We start from the raw sequence: 21,287 nt of genomic DNA on the forward strand, positions 1-21,287 counted from the left end.
TTTTCCTGAATAAAAAACGACCATCGCAGGGGGGAGAGCACAGTTTAGCTTTAGACTGCAGGTCACCTGGACAGCCTTTAAGCCACAATGCACGTCTGGCGGCATTTGATAATCCTGCCGCCCTAGCTGTCAACCTCATAGAGTCCGCCGAGGTGTCTGCCAAAAAAGCTGCTGCCCCATGCAGAAGATACATATCTGCCAATATTTTTCTCTTGGGACTTTTGACGCTAGTCTCTCTTCTAACTGCTGCAGCCAAATCATTAGGGAACGTGCCGTGCAGGTGCCCGCTATTGCCGGCTTCAATCCTCCTGCTGTTGCTTCCCATGCATGCCTTAAATAGGAATCTGCTTTTTTGTCTAGCGGGTCCTTAAGAACCCCTGAGTCTTCCAAGGGCAGAGTCGATTTTTTGGAAGACCTGGACACCGCTGCGTCAATTTTTGGGACCTTGTCCCATATTTCTGCATCCTTTTACTCAAAGGGGTACCATCTCTTAGAGGAGGAGGGAAGAGCCCCTGATCTCTCGGGTCTCCTCCATTCTCTCTCAATGAGTGCTTGGACCTTTTCGTTAACTGGAAAGGTCCGTTTTTTCCTCTCTTGTAGTCCCCCAAACATGGACATCCTCCAGGGATTTAGCCGCTTTTTCTTCCTGTAGGCCCATCGATGCTCTGATGGCCTTAAGGAGAGCATCCGTGTCTTCTACCGGAAAATATGGCTTACCACCCGTGTCACTGTCTGAGGAATATGAGGAGGATGGGTGTTCGGTCTGAGACAAGGCCGAAGAGGAGTTTGACGGAGAACTAGGGGGATTCTTTCTACCTTTTTTCAACAAGGTCTTAATTGAACCTTCCATCTCTGACCTAAGGGCCGATATAAGGTTAGCTGCGAAACTAGGCGCTTCTTCTGCCATGGTTCACTAGATGCCACTGGCGCAGTGGTCTTTCTGCTAGGGGGCTTTTACATATGGCACAATTCCTATTGTTCTTCTTACTCCCCACTTTCTTAGGCTTTTCCTACAGGGTTAAACATACAACAGGGAACCCCTATTAACAGATTGCTAACATTCACGAAGATCACTCACCACCCATAATCAAGGGTACTGGACTCGGAGGCTGCGTCGGAGCACGTGATCTGTGCTCTCTGGATCTTGAGGAGTCCCCCGACCTGCGGCTGGGGCGACTGCTGCTTGAACGGCTTCCATGCTTGCGGCCGGAGGGCTGTGAGGGAGGCAAGAGTTGGTGGAGACAGCGATCGCTCCTGCTCTGACTCCATGCTTGACCGTCCGCCATGCCGCTCACCATGATTAAATAACCCGCCTCCGTCCTGGTGGGTGTCTCCTCCCCTCCCCCCTGCAACCGCCGGCTGACCGCTTCGGAAAAGCCGGCCGGTGTCACACCCGGCGCCATGACACCATCGCCTAGCTAACGTCAGTTGGCGCGCCCATGATCCTTTGCGCCGCTGATGTCAGGGGGGAGGGAGGCGCGGTGGAGCCTCCAGGAGCCACCGGGAGCCGCCACACACACGCCCACACGAACCCGGAGCCCGAGGACTGTGCTTCCAGGACCCGATGGCCGGCGCTACAGGTGAGGCACCCTGTTCTTTCCGCGCCGGGACGGGCCTGGGACCTTTATCCATGGTAGGCACCTCTGACAGTGGGATTCCCTTCCAGGACAGGAACCCAACTGAAGCGGGGGAGAGGTGCCGCCCCTTATATCTCAGTAGGTTCCTGTCCTGGCGGGGCGGATCCCTCTCTCAGGTGTGCTGTCATGGGTGAAGGGAAAAATTAATTTTGTAAAGTTCCATGAAAAGATTAAAAATTACTGCTACATTTTTAAGCCTCATAAAATGCTAACAAAATAAAATTTTACAAATGGTGCTGATGTACAGCAGACATGTAGGAAATATTATTTATTCATGTTTTGCTATGGTATGACTATCTGATTTAAAGAGATAATGAAAGTATGAAAATTGCAATTTTTTTTTAAATGTTTGTCAAATTTCTGATGTTTTTTATAAACACAAAACATATCAACCTAAATTTACCAGTAGTATAAAGTATAATGTGTCATGAAAAAACACTGGTATTTCTCAAAGCGTTAAGAGTTATCACCACATTAAGTGACACTGGTCAGACTTTTAAAATTTGGCTCTGTCACTAAGGGGTTAAAAAATTTTAGACATTTAGAGAGAACTTTCCAACCTGTCATTAGCGTCATCAATCACGCACAGCGACATACAGTGGCGTGTGAAAGTATTTACACACCCTTGGCATTTTTTGTATTTTGCTACCTCACAACCTGGATCTATATTCTTTTTCTTTGAGGGGTTGCATCAGTTCATGTATAGAACATGCCTACAACTTTGAACGTTTGGTTTCCCTACATTGTGAAGCAAACAAAAAGTAGGACCAAATAACTGAAAACTTCAGTGTGTATAACTATTCACCCCCCTAAAGTTAGTACATTGTAACATAGTTATTAATGTTGAAGACTTTAAGTCCTTCTAGTTCAACCCATATCCTATCCTAATTTGCCCCAACATGTTGATCCAGATGAAGGCAAAAAAACCCATGTGGCAAACAGTAAGCTTCACATTGGGGAAAAAAATTCCTTCCCGACTCCACACACGGCAATCAGACTAGCTCCCTGGATCAACGCAATATTAAGGAAACTAGTGTATATACCCTGTAATATTATACTTTTCAAGAAAGGCATCCAGGCCCTTCTTAAATTTTATTAGGGAATCACTCATTACAACATCATATGGCAGAGAGTTCAATTCCATTGTAGAGCCTCCTATTTTGACAATTACAGCTTAAAGTCACTTTGTATGAGTTTCCATGAGCTTTCCTCATCTTGTCACTCGGATTTTTGACATTTCTACATTTCTTCACGGCAAGTCTGGCCACAGATTCTCAATTGAATTAGTTCTGGCCTTTGGCTAAACCAATTCAAGAAATTTACACGTTTCCCCTGAAACAACATGAGAGTTCCTTTAGCAGTATGCTTTTGGTTTGGCCTTGTGGAAAGGTGACCTCCATCCCAGTCTCAAATTACTGACAGACTGAAACAGGTTTTGCTGAAGAATATCCCTGGATTTCGCACTATCCATCTTCCCCTTGACTCAGAACATTTTTACTGTCCCTGCGGCTGAAAAACATCCCCACAGTATAATGCTACCACAGCCATGTTTCACTGTGGGAAAGATGTTCTTGGGGTGATGAGCTGTGTAGGTTGGACCCCAGACATAGTGTTAACCTTGGTGGCCAACAGGTTCAATTTTTGTTTCATCTGACCAAAACACCTTCCTCTATACATTTTGGAAGTCTCCCCGCATGTTTTATTGCAAACTCAACACGAGCCATACAATTTTTGTAAATAAAGGCTTTTGCACACTCTTCTGTAAAGGCCACCTCCGTGGAGTGTACGGCTTATTGTGGTCGTATGGACAGATACTCCATTCTCTGCTTCAGAACTCTGCAACTTTTTCGGGGTTACCTTTGGTCGCTGTGCAGCTTCTCTGATTAATGCCCTCCTTGTCTGGGCTGAAAGTTTTGGTAGGCGGGCCTCTTGGCAGGTTTGTTGTAGTACCATGTTCTTTCCATTTGATAATGGATTTGATGGCGATCCGTGGGATCATCAGAGATTCAGATTTCTTTTTGGAACCCAACCCCGATTGTACAACTCAAATACTTTGTCTCTGACTTAATTGGAGATCTTCTTGGTCTTCATGGTGTTGTTTGGTTCTGGTGCCTTTTGCTTAATGGTGTTGCAGCCTCTGTAGCATTTCAGTAAAGGTGTGTGGAACGGGTTGGGTGGTGAAACCACTGTGACAAAGCCAATGGAAGACCTGAAAGGGTGTGACTAGGAGTCTCGCCCAATCCAACCATGGACACTTAAGCAGTTAACTAACGACTCCCCAGAGATGTGGGAGCTACAGTACCCCCCTTCCTTATGCCCTCTTTTTCAAGCCTGTCAGAAATTTCTCAAGGAGGAGAGGGGCATGGATGTTCTCCCTGGGCTCCCAGAATCTCTCCTCAGGACCAAACCCCTTCCAGGCCAAAAGAAAGAAGGTCTTCCTTCTTACCTTCTTAGTGGCCAAAATGTTCTCTACCCCGAAAATGTCCTCAGCACTGACAGTCAGAGTAGCACCAGGAACCTTGAAGAAAGAACGGAGGACAACAGGTTTGAGAAGAGACACATGGAAGGAATTGGGGATTCGTAAGGAGACCGGGAGATTGAGTTTGTAGGCTACTGGATTACCCATTTCAACACCTCGTAGGGACCAATGAAGCAAGGACACAATTTAAAGGATGGTATCTTGAGGCAGATATACTTAGATGATAGCCAGATCTTATCTCCAGGATGAAACAGAGGTGAATTCAGACGTCTCTTATCCGCGTGTCTTTTCATTTCTTCGGAGGATTTTAACAAATACTCTTTGGTTTCCTCCCAGATCTTAGATAAGTTCCTGACGAGGGAATCGGCAGCTGGAATATCGGAGGTGACAGCCAAATAGAACGGCACTTTGGGCTGTTGACAGTAGACCACAAAAAAATGGAAATTTGGCCAAAGGCTCGCTCACGTGGTTATTGTAAGGGAATTCAGCCCAAGGCAGGAGTGATGAGCATTAACAAAATGCTGGAGAAAATTAGTCAAGATCTGATTGACTCGTTCAACTAGGACAATGGACTGAGGATGGTAATAAGATGAAAAATCCAAAGTAACATCCAGTAGCTTACAGGTGGCCCTCCAGAAATGAGAGGTAAACTAGACACCTCTATCGGAGATTATGTGAAGCAGTAGACTATGGAGATCAAAAATCTGAAGAATTAATTCTTTTGCCAGTACTGGCGCAGATGGAAGACCATATAGCGGGATGAAATGAGACATCTTTGAAAAACGATCCACCACTACCCAGAAGACAGTACATCTAGCTGACACTGGCAGATCCGTGATGTAATCCATGGAGATATGCTGCCAGGGAGCAGACGGCACAGGCAAGGGAAGCAACTGACCGGCCAGAAGCTGTTTGGGAGTCTTATTTCGGGTACACAAAGGACAAGCAAATGTCCACCAATAGTATCAAGAAATAAAGAGTAGTCTTTTTCTGTCTGGTATGGCCCGCCACCTTAGAAGAATATCCCCAGAAAAGAACCGGTTCCCTGTCATGTTCAGCCATGTAAGTCTTACTGGAGGGTAGATGAGATAAATCTAGTGGAGCGACTGTGATTATTTTGGAGGGCTCGATGATATGTTTAAGCTCTGGAGAGCGCGTCCGACTTAACGTTATCAGCCGGACGAAAGTGGAGTGTGAAGTTGATGTGAGCAAAGACCATCTAGCTTGACGGAGGTTAAGCTGCTGAGCAGACTGCAGATAAGCCAGATTCTTGTGGTCAGTGTAAATTACCACAGGGTGCAACGCTCCTTCCAGCAAGTACCGCCACTCCTCCAGAGCCAGCTTGAACTCAAGCAGTTCTCTATCGCCAATATAGTAATTACGTTCTGGTGTTAAGAAGAGTTTAGAGAAAAAGCCACAGGACACCATGTGACCGGATGAAGACTTGAGTGAGGACGGCTCCGTGCCCTGTGGAAGATGCATCCACCTCCAGAAAGAACTGTTTGTTATCTTTTGGGCGATGCAGCAACGGAGCTGAGGAGAATGCCTGCTTGAGGGATGCAAAGGCTTCTTCTGCTTCTGAACTCCAGTCCTTAGGATTGGATCCTTTGTGGGTCAGGGAAGAATTAGGAGCAGTTCGGGAAGAAAAAGGCGAAATAAATTGGTGATAATAATTTGCAAATCCGAAAAACCACTGGATAGCCTTAAGACCGTCTGGACAGGGCCACTTCATGACAGCAGATACATTCTCGGGAACCATCTTCAGACCGGTCTCAGAAACTATGTACCCCAGAAACAGAAGGGAGGACTTTTCGAAGACGCACTTTTCATATTTGGCGTAGAGACGGTTAGTACTTAACCTTACTAGAACCTAGCGAACGTCGTTCCTGTGTGTTGGCAGACCAGGAGAAAATACCAAGATGTCATCCAGGTATACTACCACACACGTATAGAGATGGTCCCGGAAGATGTCGTTCACCAGTTCTTGGAAGACGGCTGGAGCATTACAGAGTCTAAACAGCATAATGAGATACTCGTAATGACCATCGCGGGTGCTGAATGTCATCTTCCATTCATCTCCTTGGCGAATTTGAACCAGGTTGTATGCCCCTCGTAGGTCAAGCTTCGTGAAGATTTTGGAACCCTTCAGGTGATCAAACAGCTCGGAGATCAGGGCTAGTGGGTACTTATTTTTTACAGTGATTTGATTAAGGCGCCTGTAGTCAATGCAGGGTCGTAGAGACCCGTCCTTCCTCTTCACAAAGAAAAACCCAGTTCCGGCCGGAAATGAGGATTTACGGATAAATCCCGTTGCGAGGTTCTCTTCTATATATTCGGACACAGTGCAAGTCTCAGCCTAGGACAGGGGATAGATTCAACCTCCAGGAGGAGAGGTACCGGCAGGACGTCAATCTGGCAGTCATATGGTCTATGAGATGGCAAGGTCTCAGCCTCCTTCTTGTCGAAGAGATCCGCATATGTCCAATATGCCGTGGTCAGGTCAGACAAATTAGCAGGAGAAGTAGGCGAACTAGGAGACTGGACAGAACGAACGGGAGGAAGGAACATTTCATGACATCCTGAGCCCCAATGGAGTACTTTTCCAGACCTCCAGTCCAGAACAGGTTCATGTTTTTGCAGCCATGGGAGACTTAAAAGTAGAGGATAAGAGACACGAGACAGCATGTGAAGAGAAATCTTCATCGAATGCAGCATCCCCACCTGAAGATCCATGGGCTCTATGATGAACTGTATGGACTCGGGATGAGGATTTCCATCCACTGAAGAAATCACCAACGGATCTGGAAGACGTAGGGCCAGAATGTTATACCGCTCAACCACAGCCTGTTGAACAAAGTAACCCGTGGAACCGGTGTCAAGGTGGGCCAATTCAACAAAAGACTCTTTGCTACAGGTGACAGATACAGTCAGGGTCAATGATGGAGAGGTAGAAGTCTTGCCCAGGGTAGCCTCTCCTACCGACCTAGGCACTAGTGTTTCCCGATCTCGGAGCATGACTGAATAAAGTGTTCGGAGCTGCCGCAGTAGAAGCATGTCCCGACGAACTTCTTGGCGGTGCTTTGATGGCTTCACTGGGTCACGATGCATAGTTTCAAGCAAAGAAGTTGCACCAGGAACTTGCTTAATGATCGGTCGTTGGAAGGTGGGAGCCAGGCTTACCGATCTTTTCTCGCGGTTCAACTCTTTGGTCCATTCGTGGAAACTAATGTCAATTCTGTATGAGAGAGACACCAGGTCATCCATAGAGGTGGGTATCTACTGGCCTGCCAGTTCATCCTTGATTCGCCAGGAGAGACCTTCCCAGAAGATTGCCACCAGAGCCTCATTGCTCCAAGTGAGTTCTGAAGACAAGGTATGGAAACGGACCGCATACTGGCATATGGAGAAGTTACCCTGAACCTGAAGTAACCAGAGCAAAGAAGAGGTTGCACAAGAAATGTGACCGGGCTCGTCGAAGTCCTTACGAAAGGCTTCCAAGAAGGACTGTAGGTTGAAAAATAACAGATACCGTCTCTCCCACAGAGGATTGAGCCATGCTAGGGCCTCCAGATAGATGTGACATGATGAAGACCACTTTGGCTCGGTCCAAGGTGAACTGATGAACCAGGAGTTTGAAGTGCAGCGTGCACTGGTTAATGAACCCCCGACATGGGGTGGGATCTCTGCCAAAGCGTGGAGCAGCCAACAGACGAGGTCTGGAACATGGTGCATAACTGGCTGCCTTGTTGGTGAACCGTGTTGGTAACTGCTGGCTGATTGGATGTGGAAGCGGCCGGTACTACCAGGGTATCGAGAAGAGTATTCACAGACCATAGATAGGATAGAATGTTGTCCTGCTGACCCTTCTGGCAGGAGACCTCCTGGTATAGGTCCGAGATTGAAGACCCCTGGGAGCCAGTGGATTCCATGGCCTGTGCAAACTGTAACGGGCTGGGTGGTGGAACCAATTTGCCGAAGCCCAAGGAAAACCTGAAGGGGTGTGACTAGGAGCCTCATCCAATTCGACCACGAAGACGCAGCAGCTAACGACACCGCAGTCCGTGGAGACACAAGGGAGGTGATCCAGGTGCTACTCCAGGACTAAACTTGGGTAGATGGTGGCTGACCCATAGGAGCAGATAGCTGGAATGGCCCAGGGGAATGTTCAACAGATTCAGGCAGGTAGAGAAGATGACAGGAGCCGCAGGTGCAGACAGGACAGTCTGACAGAGAGATGAGCACTGGCAAGTGCAGCTGGCTCTGCTCTCATTGAAAGAAGCACTGGCGGGTGCAGCAGACTGAGATGCTAGTACAGGGACCTGAGAACTCGATAAGCACAGGCACCTCCATGTTGGAGGAGTCAGTTTAAATAGTAAGAGACTTCCAGCTATTGGCTGGGGACACGTTAGAGAAATGCACGCGGCCCCATTAAGAAAGAGGAAGTGTGCACGTGCGCTCTAAGCACAGTGCCTGGAGACCTGCTAGGAGTGTGTGCACCCCGGGCAGCAGCAGACCCGGAAGGAGCAAGACGGGAGCCTTGGCGGTGAGTACGCTGATGTCTCTGCAAGAAGAGAGGGACTGCAGGCAGAGATGCGGGTGCTACAGTGTGTATATACTGACAGACCAGTGACACTTAGATTGCACACAGGTGGACTTCCTTTCACTAAGCATGTGACTTTTGAAGGTAATTGCTTGCACTAGAAATTTTTTGGGGCTTCATTGCAAAAGGGGTGAAAACATATGCACATGCCAGCTTTAAGTTATTTGATCCCATAAATTTAATTTATGCCTGTATTTTTCTCACTTATAATGGCATAGATGTAACCTTTTTTTCATGTAGTTTGTCCTGAACTTCTTTGAAATTTGTCGGTTATTTTCTCATAGAAACTGAAAAGTCAGGCTAAAGGGAAACTCTGCTGCAATTGTACAGAAATTCACATTTGACCAAAATTTAAAAAAAAAAAGAGTGAACAGTGGAACAGTGGCAAAATGGTGACCTTTAATTGTGATATGACGACTGGACAACACCGCAGGTATAGCAGTGTCAGCCAGTGACTGAGAAGAATCTGTGACTTCTCTGCATTTAGTGATTACTACTCACCTGGGTAGCCATATGTAGAAATCGTCTCTTTGCACCACTCATCTCTCCTCATGTATGTCTCTGTAGTATTAATATGGGTCAGATCTTTACTCTGAAACAAATATTGTAAAAGTCACAAACAGATGGAGACGTCATATCTATGATCAGATCTAATCCTGCCATCTCCACCGTTCTCATTACACAAGTATAAAACATATAATACTGGTGGATAAAACATGACTGAGCACAAGACCTTCACAGCCATCTACACATCATAGGGGAGATCTCATGTCACCTTCTTTCCATCTACCTGATGATCCTGAGGAACATTGGGATCTTCTTGTTTACAGTCCTGTGGAAGAAGAGAACGGGGACATCTCTCTGGTGTTGTCCTCTTACTGGATAGAACTGGAGGAAACACATACAGAGACTGAATTCATTCTTTACATACAGATAATTATAGGCCGTGTGTATTTAGTCTTGTCTATTACCTGGTGATGTGAGGGGCTTGGGAACCTCCATCATGACATCCTTGTACAGATCTCTGTGTGCTTCTAAATACTCCCACTCCTCCATGGAGAAATAGACGGCGACATCCTGACACCTTATAGGAACCTGACACATAAAATGATATACCGTATATACTCGTGTATAAGCCGACCCGTGTATAAGCCGACCCCCCTAATTTTGCCACAAAAAACTGGGAAAACTTATTGACTCGTGTATAAGCCTAGGATTAAATGGTGGTCCAAGAAGATGCTCCATAAATAAACCTCCCCATATGCTGCTGCACAAGGGTTAATGCTGGCCCAAGACGATGCTCCATAAATACCCCCCATATGCTGCTGCACAAGGTTTAATGCTGCCCCATAAATACCCCCCATACGCTGCTCCACAAGGGTTAATGCTTCCCCCATAAATACCCCCCATATGCTGCTCCACAAGGGCTAATGCTGACCCATATATACCCCCCATATGCTGCTGCACAAAGGTTAATGCTGCCACATAAATACCCCCCATATGCTGCTCCACAAGGGTTAATGCTGCCACATAAGATGCTCCATAAATACCCCTTATTTGCTGCCGCTGCTGCAATAAAAAAAAAAAAAAAATAATGACATACTCACCTCTCCGTCGCTGGGGGCCAGGTGCCGGTGTCCTGAGCCACTGGCAGTGGCGATATTCACCTGTCACTGTTCCAAGCCATGCACCGCTGGGTCTCCCGGATCTCTGCATTGACAGCAGAGGGCGCGTACTGACTACGTCATCGCATCCTCTGCCATCACAGCAGGAGGACCTGGAGACACAGCGGTGCACGGCTTGGAACGGGGACAGGTGAATATCACTCTGCCCCAGTCATACTCACCCCCTCCTAGCGAAAGGTCTTCTCTGCAGCGGCAACTCCTGCTTCTCCCTCTGCCGTCTACTTCCTGCATTCAGCTGGTCATGTGGTACCGCTCATTAAACTCATAAATATGTGCATATTCATGAGATTAATGAGCGGTACCACGTGACCGCTGAATGCAGGGAGCAGATGGCAGAGGGAGACGCAGGGGCTGCAGAGAAGTGCCAGGAGAGGAGAGTATGGTCTCTGCCCCCCCGCTCCCCCTCCCCCGCCCACCCCCCAGGTATATGACTCGCATATAAGCCGAGAGGGGGACGTTCAGCGCAAAAAAATGGGCTGAAAATCTCATCTTATACACGAGTATATACTGTAGTCATTCCCCCAATCCCGTCAAAGAGTCATTGTATAAATGTCCCAGCATTCCCAGCAGCGTCACCTCTCCAGTCAGCAGCTCAATCATCTTGTAGGTGAGTTCTAGGATCTTCTGGTCATTGCTGTCCTCATATATCAGTGGGTGAGGTGGAGGTCCTATAATTGGGCTCAGGGGTCTTCCCCATCCCTCAGACACAGAGTCCTGACAGCGCTCACTAGAAGTCTTCTTCACCACTGTGTAATCCTGGTTATGGAGAGACACATTAATAAATCTCACTACAGACATTTCCAGAGTCCTCACCTCTCCAGTTCTGTCCAACTGTTATTCCCATAGATAAGAATGATGTAATGTGACATCTTCAGAATCTCTCACCTCTCCAGTAAGCTGGAAGATGATCTCTAAGGTGAGGTGTAATATTCTCTCCACCATCTTGTCTCTGTTCTTATCCATCACTGATGAGTCAATTAGGAAAAATTTCTCACATAGAAGATCTCCAGTGAGAAGTTCAGATATTATACGGACCTGAATGGGAAGAAGATGAACTGATGTAACATCATAAAGAATCCATGTAATAATACAATTACTGGAGAACTAAAAGGGAAACATATCAGGAAATATAACGTGTAAATGTTGTATTCTCAGATCGTGTCATAAACATCACTCACTTGCTGCACTAGTAACTTGGATGTGACTATAAAATGGGACTCCGCTTCCCACATTTACCTCTCCATTTAGGTACCACAATAGGCTGACCACGAGCTACGCGCATCCCACAGCCAGCTCACACATCCACACCACACTTCTCACAGCCACCACTCGCCACTTTGTTAGGTCACAGAGACACCTGCCTTGGATGACACACTACTAGTACACATTCACAGCCAACTTTTCGAAGCATCTGATAAGTCATCTTCTTTGACTTTGGCATACACAGAGTAAAACAACCAAGCTAAAACTTTCCACTTTGAGGTTGTGGCTACATTTAGAGCAGCAAGGAGCAAACTTATTAAGCTTCAGATTTAATATATAAAAAGTAAAGTACGGTGCTTACCAAAATGACAAAAAATGAACTGATAAGATTAACACATAAGTCAAAAATAGCACAAAAATAAATGGGTTAAGCACAGAAACATCTTACAGACTGAACCTTTTGGAGGAGGACATCACAGCCGAAATTAGGACAGATCTACAATTCTCATTTCTCCTTGACCTGACAATGAATTTTTCTGGAGGAGATATTATACAGGGTCTCAGGTGAGAAGAGGAAGGCTAAATGTATGCACAGAAAGATGGTGCAATGATTTGTTATCATATTTCTATGGTTTCTTGAGGCTGAAAATCCTAATAATTGAACCCACAGATGGAATTATGTTCCCGGATCACTGATATATCTGTGGATGTTGATGATATCAGATTAATATTGATACGGCATAGTAATATTGTATTTCCATTGTACCATGTGATGCTAGAGACGTCCAGTCTGCCTCAGGGACAATTATCTTCACCTTTGTGTAGAACCTATTTGCTAATGAGGAAGTCCAGAGTAAAAGTTTCTTCTTCCAGAAACGGTCAGCTACTCATAATAAAGATATCTACACAGAGGAAACTTCAGAGATTGTGATTTATCTGATCCTGAACACAATTCATAACATGGAACATAAGATGAATTGCTAATACATCTCCCCCATACTCCCAATCACTGGCCATGTTGGTCACTGCATCAGCCACTGACTGACTGTAGAGATCACGATTGTTAAGAGTGTCCACAAAATACGGACCCAAGAATTGGTGGCACTAGAGTTGTGGGGGATCATCTATATGACTATTACTATTTTTATTTTACAGTACTCAGTTTTCTTTCCATCTACTAATAAATACTATACATTTTAGACCACACACAACAAGCAGTTTCTCCCTTGGAGTCGGCAGCTGAATACGTTCCTCATAGACTCATCTTCCATAACGCTAATTCTCGTCTCATTTACCGACACTGGAATCGGCATTAGCAATACTGCAGGAGATATTCATTACACGTGACAGGAGGAATAACTACTTCATGATGAGGACGACATCTTCATCTTCTGCTACGGCTCTAGAAACATATCTGGCCAGAGTCAGTCACTGACTATGTAAGGAGGAAGACCGGGCCGCGGGTACCTGGGCTGCGCTGGGTACGGAACTGTCGAGGCTGCGTCCCAGGTTGTCAGGGAAAAGAATAGTGAACCGGACAGACCCCGATGACTAAGGGTGCTAAGACACCAGAAACGCATTGAGAACGCAAGCATCTATATCTTCTATGCTGGCATTTTAACCTCTACCCTCTATCGATTGAAGTGAATAAAAGAAATTTGTTTTCACTACATCGTGGAGCTGGACAACCTTTTTCCATGTCAGAAACAGAGGGCTGAGTGGAACGGTCTTAACTTCCATACCAGGGATCCCTTTAAGAGAGGCCTGGGGTCAGTACCAAAGCGCTGAGTAGATTTGCCCTGACTTCCATACCGGGGATCCCTTTATGAGAGCCTGGGATCAGAACCAGAGCGCTGAGTGGATTTGCCCTGACTTGCATACAGGAGATCCCTTTAACCCCTTCATGACCCAGGCTATTTTGACCTTAATGACCTGGCCATTTTTTGCAATTCTGACCAGTGTCCCTTTATGAGGTAATAACTCAGGAACGCTTCAACGCATCCTAGCGATTCTGAGAATGTTATTTCGTGACATATTGGGTTTCATGTCAGTGGTAAATTTAGGTCGATAATTTTTGCGTTTATTTGTGAAAAAAATGGAAATTTGGCGAAAATTTCGCAATTTTCAAATTTTGAATTTTTAGTCTGTTAAACCAGAGAAGTATGTGACACAAAATAGTTAATAAAGAACATTTCCCACATCTACTTTACATCAGCACAATTTTGGAAACAAAATTTTTTTTGTTAGGAAGTTATAAGAGTTAAAAGTTGACCAGCAATTTCTCATTTTTACAACAAAATTTACAAAACCCTTTTTTTTAGGGACCACCTCACATTTGAAGTCACTTTGAGGGGTCTATATGGCAGAAAATACCCAACAGTGACACCATTCTAAAAACTGCACCCCTCAAGCTACTCAAAACTACATTCAAGAAGATTATTAACCCTTCAGGTGCTTCAGAGGAACTAAAGCAACGTGGAAGGAAAAAATGGACATTTTAATTTTTCCAACAAAAATGTTCTTTTAGCCTCAGTTTTTTCATTTTCACATGGGTAACAGAATAAAATGGATCCTAAAATTTGTTGGGCAATTTCTCCTGAGTGCACTGATACCTCATATGTGGTCATACACCACTGTTTGGGCGCACGGCAGGGTCCGGAAGGGAAGGAGCGCCATTTGACTTTTTGAATGGAAAATTAGCTCCAATCGTTAGCGGACACCATGTCGTGTTTGGAGAGCCCCTGTGTGCCTAAACTTTGGAGCTCCCCCACAAATGACCCCATTTTGGAAACTAGACCCCCTAAGAAGCTTATCTAGATGTGTGGTGAGCACTCTGAACCCCCAAGTGCTTCACAGAAGTTTATAACGCAGAACCGTGAAAATAAAAAATATTTTTTTTCCCTCAAAAAAATTATTTTTAGCCTACTATTTTTTATTTTCACAAGGGTAATAAGATAAATTGGACCCAAAAAGTTGTTTTCCAGTTTGTCCTGAGTACACTGGTACCTCATAAGTGGGAGGGGGACCACTGTTTGGGCACATGTTGGGGCTCGGAAGGGAAGTAGTGACGTTTTGAAATGTCGACTTGATGGAATGGTCTGCGGGCGTCATGGTTACGTTTGCAGAGCCCCTGATTTACCTAAACAGTGGAAACCCCCCACAAGTGACCCCATTTTGGAAACTAGACCCCCTAAGGAGCTTATCTAAATGTGTGGTGAGCACTGAACCCCCAAGTGCTTCACAGAAGTTTATAACGCAGAACCATGAAAATAAATAATTTTTTCTCCACAAAAATAATTTTTTTAGCCCCCAATTTTTAATTTTCCCAAGGGTAACAGGAGAAACTAGACCACCAAAGTTGTTGTGCAATTTTTCCAGAGTACACTGATACCCCATATGTGGGGGTAAACCACTGTTTGGGCACACGTCGAGGCTCGGAATGGAGGCAGCACTGTTCGACTTTTTGAACGCAAAATTGGCTGGAATAAATGGTGGCGCCTTGTCATGTTTGGAGAACCCCTCATGTGCCTAAATAGTGGAAACCCCTCAATTCTAACTCCAATCCAAACCCCAACACACCCTTAACCCTAGTCATAACCCTAGCCACAACCCTAACCCCAACACACCCCTAACCCTAATCCCAACCCTAATCATAACCCCAACACACCCCTAACCCTAATCCCAACTCTAACCCTAATCACAAACCTAACCCTAATCCCAACCTCAACCCACCCCTAACCTTAACCCTAACCCTAGCCCTAACCCTATTTCTAACCCTAACCGAAAAATAAAAATATATTATTTGTCCCTATGGGGGGTGATTTACTTTTTTTTTTTTTTTTTTTGATCACTGTGAGAGTTTATCACAGTGATCAAAATAAAAAAAAAATGAATCTGCCGCCGGAAAATGCCGGCGGGCGCACTGCGCATGTGCCCGCCATTTTCCAAGATGGCGGCGCCCATGGATCAGAACGGCGGGACACCTGGACGGCCTGGGGGGGTTAGTGAGTATCGTGGGGGGGATCGGAAGGTGGGGGGAGCGGAGGGAAGGGGGAGGGGGGCAGATTGTGACAGCGGTGGCCAATCGCCTCCGTCAGTCGGTGGCGCCGGCCGATCGGCGCCGTCAGTCGGCGGGGGGGTTAACTTAGTGTCTCCAGGCATGTCCGATGCTATTTCAGCATCGGCCATGGCTGGATTGTAATATTTCATCAAATTTCATTGATGAAATATTACTATCGCGCTGATTGGCTGTTGAAAGTGAAACAGCCAATCAGAGCGATCGTAGCCACGGGGGGGCTAAGCTACCCCCCCTGTGGTGAAGCACAAAGGGTCCTGTCACTGCGGGTCGGGTGACCTATCCGTGACCCCGGTCAACCGACCCGCAGGGGGGCTTTGAAGTCATGACACAGCATATGCGTCATGGGTCGGATTGGCACCGACTTTCATGACGCATACGCTGTGTCACAGGTTGGGAAGGGTTTAAGAGAGCCAGGGGTCAGTACCAGAGCATTTGAAGGCAATTGCCCTGACTTCCATACCGGGGATCCCTTTAAAAGGTCTGGGGTCACAAACAAAGCGCTGGATGGATTTGCCCTGACTTCCATACTGGAGATCCCATTAACGTGGGTTTTACACATAGCGATATCGCTAGCAATATCGCTAAAACGTCACTGATTTTGTGACGTTATAGCGATATTGCTAGCGATATCGCTATGTGTGATACTTACCTCCGACCGGCTCGCCCGCTATCCATCGCTGATCGCGCGAGAATGTCCGGCTCCATTTCTCGTCGGGCACTTCCTGCTGGGCTTCCTGCTTTGTGAGACGAGTGATGCTGGACGCGGGTGGTAGGACGTCTGGATCGCTGTGTGTGAAAGGTAAGTATCGTCCGCTGCGTCGCTGCTGCATCGCTGTGAGATCTGCCTGTTTGGCAGATCACTAGCGATCATTTAGCGATGCACCAGCGATGCTGACCGGGTCGTATCGCTGGTCGGATCGCTGGTGCATCGCTAAATGTAAAAGGGCCTTAAGAAAGACTTGGGGTCAGTACCAAAGTGCAAAGTGGATTTGCCCTAACTTCCATACCTATGATCCCTTTAAGAGACCCTGGGGTCAGAACCACAGAGCTGAGTGGAACAGTTTTAACTTCCATACCGGGGATCCCTTTAAGAGAGGCCTGGGGTCAAAACCAAAGTGCTCTGTGCTCCTTTCTGTGGGGCAGACAATGGCTGGGAGCTTATGTTCCCAGGGATGCTAGATTTCTCCCACCATGTCAGTGTCTGCTGAGGTGTTGTCAAGTGGGAAAACTTGCTCATAGCAACCAACCACAGCCCAGCTTCTTTTAACCAGCTCTGGTGAAATGAGAGATGCTTAGTGATTGGTTGCAAGGAAAACTGTTGTTCATAGCAACCAATCACAGCTCAGCTTGTTTTGAACAGCTCTGGCGAAATTAAAGATGCTTCGTGATTATTTGGTGACACACACATACATACATTCAGAGATTATATATATATATATATATATATATATATATATATATATATATATATATATATATATTATCGCGCCATTTAATCCATTGCACTTTACATGTGAGGAGGGGTATACATAATACATACAAGTACAGTAATCTTAAACAATACAAGTCACGACTGGTAGAGGATTGGAGAGGACACTGCCCACGAGGGCTCACAATCTACAAGAAATGGGTGAGGATACAGTAGGCGAGGGTAGAGCTGGTCGTGCTGCGGTTTGGTGGATCGGTGGTTACTGCAGGTTGTAGGCTTGTCGGAAGAGGTAGGTCTTCAGGTTCTTTTTTTTTGGAATCCCATAGGATTGCATGGGATGCGTTTTCTTTGCGTTTTCATGGCAATTCCACAGCGGAAAAACGTCGCGAAAATGCAAAAAAAAAACGCAACGTGTGCACACAGCCTACGGATACACAGATGTTCATTTCACCGCACTCCCGATGAAATAGCATTGTACCTATTTCTAGTATGCAATAAGTGTCCTCACTCAAGTTGTATATCACCGTCAAGCTGACTTTAGCTTTACTTGAATATGTTGGACAACCACTTTGAATATGTAAGCTGCAGTGACCAGATAGTGACTAGACAACAGTTCAAAACATACGGCCTGCAGACTATTATCACACTGGAGACTACTAAACATAAGGCACTGATCAGACAAAATCACAGGCAGAATATAGTACATAGTCATGCTCTCCTGACATGTCTGCTTTACTAAGTACTGGTGTTCACTCTTAACCAATCGTGGACTTCTTATAAGACCCCATCCTGGAAATCTATGAATAAGGCTGAATTCACACATCTGTGTGTCACGGTGTGAGTGCAGACAGTTACCCATGGACTGGCCACAGGTCTCCAGACCTGAACTTATACCTCCATATGAGGCTGTAAAGACAGTCAATTTCTGGTCAAGCGACATGCGGCCAGTCCTTGAATGATGGTCTGTACAAGGACCACGACACACAGATTACTTAAATAAATTGCCACTATTCTTTGTGTGTACCAACAATCTGGCAGTGTCCAATTATCCCTCACAATATCAGACTGTGTAAGAACATATCCCGTTGAGAAGGGGAAGAGTAAAGCCCAGTTGTCATTTAGATCTCGGCTGCACTTTTTGAAGTGCCACAAATTGATCTTAACCACTGAGCTAGAGCTGAGGTTTTCAAGATGCAAAAAATGCCTTTGCACGGCAGCTGTAGTTCCGGAGGTGAAATCAGTTAGTAGGCCAGTCGTTTCCAATAACAGGAGGAATCTATCAACACAGAGAAGATGCTCCAGACTTGTTATCTCACAGACTCCACTCAAGTGAATGCCTAAAGACCCATTTAAAGGCGATGATAACTGAAAAACAAGCAATTCTATAAAACGCTTGTTCCTGATGATCAGATGATGTACGCAGACGGGAAATCTCCCAATAATGAGCAAAATTTAAAAATTTGATAATGGTCATAGAGAAAAATTAAAATCTATGGGACATCTCTGGAGAGGGGACATATCACCCTGACATTGAACATATAGGATTAATTGTAGCTGGGGAAGAGAGAAACTGCTGACATGTTAACCTCTATTGAAGTAGGGGCATCCTGCAGTGACAAGGTAATTACAACACGATATTTGCTCTGGGAAAAACACACTAAGAATGAGATTCCTTTACACAGAGACATGGAAGTACACTTCTCAGACATAAGCACTTATCAAAGCACTTCTCCTAGACCTTTTGGAGCCAGTAGTCAGTGATAAATATTGAGGTTTGAATTGACCCAATATTTAGGCGTCATATATTTTTTGAATCACAACAAAGGGACAAACATAACACATACACTCATATCATCTTAAGACCCTTCTAACCCCTGAAACTTAGTCGGGGTGCAATGAATGGTGTTGTCCAGGCCACGTTTCATCTAAATGTGAGGGTGGAATTGCAGTGGGAAACATGGTGACAGTGTCTGTCCCCTGGAACCACCAGGGGCGAGAGTGTACTTTGGGGATCTCACAGAATTCTGGAAGACTCAGCACATCCCACAGCCGACCCCCACATGTTATCAACAGGGAGAGGAGGGCAGTTGTGTGGTCGTAGTCTTGATCTAATAAAAAGCAGAATATAGGTTTGGTCATTTGTCTGTCCTGGAAGGTACAGCTTGCTATAGGTTCTGTCCGTTTTCCCAAAAAGTACCTCCATCCGCTAAGCTCTGAGTCTTTTCAGGGACATCAGGTTTAGCCATTTATTTTTTTTTTGTTGCACATATTATTTTATGTAATTGTATATACAGTATTGTTTTGTTCCCATTTGTATATTTTTATAAACACTGCCTACCTTTCTGGATTAACTATATAAAGTTGAAAACTCTGATTCTCTTGATCTGTAAACCGTATCATGAAAGTCATACAGTATCTGAACCATGTCCTATCAGCCTGCATAAATTAATTGGTGTGGCAGCTAGTAGTTCTTTTAGTTATTGGGGAGCTGACAGTGACTGCACCAGGGTATATATATCCTATATGATGGAATCGAAGGTATATACAGTATACTACACATTCACTTTGAGTTCCTCAATAACCAGCCTAGTGGTGGAAGCAGCCGCAGCCTCGTCCATCACCTGTTAGCCAATTGGAGTAATTGTCCTGACGATTGGAGGCAGCGGAGCTGCTTATCCTTAATAAACTGGTGGCAGCTGTGACAGTGGTGGGATCTGCGCAACCCCCCTCGGCTGTTATCCAAGACAATGTTGTATGGAGACAGAACAGTCTAAGTTGTTGTTAGCTTGCAAAGACCAGTAAGGGAACACTGATTGATTGGCGTTTGTTAATGCCAATTACAACGCCTTAGTCTTCGTTCAGACAATAGTGATTTTTATTGCAAGCAAAAAAACGGTCTGCGTTTCATCATTGTGTCAGTTTTTAATATTGGTGTTTCATCAATGATTTTCTGCTATGAAAAAAAAACCCGTATACAGTGGGGAAAATAAGTATTTGATACAGGGCAAATTTTGTAAGTTTTCCAACCTACAAAGAATGGAGAGCTCTGTAATTTTTATCGTAGGTACACTTCAATTGTGAGAGATAGAATCTTGAAAAAATATTCTGAAAATCACATTGTATGATTTTTACCTAATTCATTTGCATTTTATTGCATGAAATACATACAGAAACCTTTGTTTGCAATTACAGAGGTCAGACGTTTCCTGTAGTTCTTGACCAAGTTTCCACACACTCCAGCAGGGATTGTGGCCACTCCTCCAAACCTCCATACAGATCTTCTCCAAATCTTTCAGGTGTTGGGGTTAACGTTAGGTTAACATCTGGAGACTGGCTAGGCCATTCCAGGACCTTGAAGTGCTTCTTATGGAGCTACTCCATAGTTTCCTTGGCTGTGCGTTTCGGATCATTGTCATGCTGGAAGACCCAGCCACGACCCATATTTAATGCTCTTACTGAAGGAAGGAGGCTGTTGGCCAAAATCTCATGATGCATGACCCCATCCATACTCACTTCAATATGGTGCAGTAGTCCTGTCCCTCCCCTTTGCAGAAAAGCACCCCCAAAGTATAATGTTTCTACCACCATGCTTCATGGTTGGGACGGTGTTCTCGGGGTTGCACTCATCCGTCTTCTTTTTCCAAACACGGCAAGTGGAGTTGATACAAAAAAGTTCTATTTTGGTCTCATCTGACCACATGACCTCCCATTCCTCCTCTGGTTCATCCAGATGGTCATTGGCGAACTTCAAACAGGCCTGGACATGTGCTGACATGAGCAGGTGGAACTTACATGCCCTGCAGGATTTTAATCCATGACGGCATAGTGTGTTTTGAATGGTTATATTTGAGACTATGGTCTCAGCTCTCTTCAGGTCATTCAGCAGGTCTTCCCATGTAGTTCTGTGCTGATTCCTGACTTTTCTTAAAATCATACTTACCCCATGAGACAGCTACAGTCATATGTTAAAGTTTGGGCACCCCTATTAATGTTAACCTTTTTTCTTTATAACAATTTTGGTTTTTGCAACAGCTATTTCAGTTTCATATATCTAATAACTGATGGACTCAGTTATATTTCTGGATTCAAATGAGGTTTATTGTACTAACAGAAAATGTGCAATCTGCATTTTAACAAAATGTGACCGGTGCAAAAGTATGGGCACCTCAACATAAA

The 21,287-nt window shown here is 45.2% G+C and overlaps 1 pseudogene; it reads right to left on the reverse strand.

Annotated features, from left to right (window-relative positions):
- LOC141052918 (uncharacterized) overlaps positions 1-21,287 on the reverse strand; it is a 49,475-nt pseudogene that overhangs the window by 12,913 nt on the left and 15,275 nt on the right.

This window comes from Dendrobates tinctorius, unplaced genomic scaffold (genome assembly GCF_039654945.1).
Source record: "Dendrobates tinctorius isolate UK_male_01 unplaced genomic scaffold, ASM3965494v1 ptg000164l, whole genome shotgun sequence".
Classification (NCBI taxonomy): Eukaryota; Metazoa; Chordata; class Amphibia; order Anura; family Dendrobatidae; genus Dendrobates; species Dendrobates tinctorius.